Raw genomic sequence first — 2,348 nt, 5'->3', positions numbered from 1 at the left:
GACTCTAGTAGCCTCAGACGTAACAGATGCAGATCCAACACCTTCCGATCGTTGATCCTGGTTAGCTACTAACTGTGTTAGTATATGAATGGACCGTCTGAATTCTACATTTGAAATATCTCCCTGAGCAGTTGGGGGTTGGTTGGCATTAGTCCGCGGAGCCCGAGGTGGACTGATCGGGAATGGAGGGACTCTCGGAGTAGGGACAAATTTTGGAGTATGAGCCCTGTTACGGGTCTGCATCCTATGGGTGGGACGGACCTCATCTGCCTGAGCATTCTGATCGATGATACGACGTGGAGGCATAACTGTGTTTCTGAAACACAAGTAATCATTGATTAGGGGACAGTTCAGACTCTGAAGCACGAACTAAATCATAAAGAAGGGAAACATTTCCTAAACGCCTAGCAGCCTCCTGCTTATAAGTATGGCGCGCTACACACCTATAAACAAAACTCTACCTAACACGATTTCGCAGACACCCTAGGACCATGAACCGTGGTTTGATGCCAAGTTTGTCACAATCCAAATGAAGGTCTGGCCATGACGAGCATTTGGAACCATGGAGGCCCGAAACACCCCTATCTATCTGGTAATCATGCACCTAATTCATATGATCAAAGTAACGCGGAAAAACACAATAATTCGGAAACATGGTCATAAATATGAAAAGAAACAATAGCGGGGAGATAAAGTTCCCTCAACATCAATTAACCTCTAAACAACTATCTGCAAAAATCTCTAACAAATGACTGAGTCAAGTAACCGTATATAAACTGGGACAAGGCCCCCAGTAGACCCCCAAAATTGAATATAAGATAAAAGGACTGCAGGACATAAGACCTTCCGAAACATAGAAGGCTCACCACTTGTCTCTGCAACTCTGTCTGAATGATCTACTGATTCTCTTGACCCCTAAACTGGGCCTCTGAACCTGAGAGGTTAGAGAGGGGAGGGGGTCAGCACAAAAGTACTGGCATGCAGAGATATCAAAACAAAACATAATATTTTTACAAAATACAGTTGAGAGCCATTATAAAGCAATTTCGTATCAAACCATTTGAAAGCACATGGGTGTAATGCAATTGTTTTCTCAACAATCAGTGAAATGCAACTGAGCTAGGTGGAATACCCTACATAATTTACATCAGCTATCTAACCTCGGTTGCCGCTGAGATTAGAGTATAAGTGAGGAAGAGACACTCAAGATCACATAGCATGGTGTCTCAACCCAATGGTAGTGCCCAAGATCACTTAGCCCGGGCTCCTACCTATAGTCCTAATTTGGGAATGAAATGAAGTCAAGTACACAAGATCACTTAGCCCGGTACCAATATTCTATGTCGGCAAACACGTTTTCCAGTGATGAGCCCTTACATCTCAAACGCCTTCTTCGGGCACCCACCTTTCTCATGTAAAATCAATGCATTCAAATTTCATCTGATTCAATAACATAGCATGTTCTGTAGGGTATCGTCATACCCGACTTACAAGCCATCAATATCACATTATTCTTCTCATTCAACCATTGTATTCAACATGTTTCAACACAAATAACCCTCTCGTTTTCAAGTCAAAATCATGTCAATTCTCAAAATATTTCATGTCATGCTTTTCATGATGTTTTTAAACAATTTACATCATATGCACATTCAAAAACAATTCACATCAACAGAGGGATTTCATATAATTCATGTTCTCAAAATATCACCTTTTCGAAACACACGTATATACATATATAATATGTCAAATCGCTCAGAAGTAGGCCTAAAGACCAAATTCAATATTATAGAAACGTTCAAAACATAATTATATTCGTAGTTTCAAAACCCCCATTTGTAAAACATGAATTTAAAGACCCATGAGATTTTTGGATAACCCCACGTATCTCTATTTCCAAGGATAATAGATGTTTTCTTGAAGCTTGCGTATTGGTGTTTCCAAATATGTAATTATCTTTGAAAACCTACGGTCAAATCTTGAACTATTTGGATTTTTATTTTGAAATCCTAAGGAGAATCTTTGAGCACTTTTGATGAATGAATATGTATTTTGGGGTCCTTGGAACTAAATTTCGTGTTTCAGGGCTAAGTAAGGGTGGAAAAGGAGCACTTTGTCCCCAACACGGAGTGTTTAAGTCACTAGATTTCTTTACATAGGCGCCGCCCATCCCATTATCTATGTTCACATAGGCGCCGCCTAGGCTATTGCCTATGCTTTCCAGTGGCCATGGGCGATTGGTTAGGCGACGCTTATCACTTTGAAGGGCCATAACTTCTTGCTCGGGTGTCGAATTTTAGCCAAATTGGTATCGTTGGAAAGATAACTCGAATACCTATCGTTTGACA

Source organism: Capsicum annuum, chromosome 8 (assembly GCF_002878395.1).
Source record: "Capsicum annuum cultivar UCD-10X-F1 chromosome 8, UCD10Xv1.1, whole genome shotgun sequence".
Classification (NCBI taxonomy): Eukaryota; Viridiplantae; Streptophyta; class Magnoliopsida; order Solanales; family Solanaceae; genus Capsicum; species Capsicum annuum.
Note: the sequence above shows the minus strand (reverse complement) of the source record.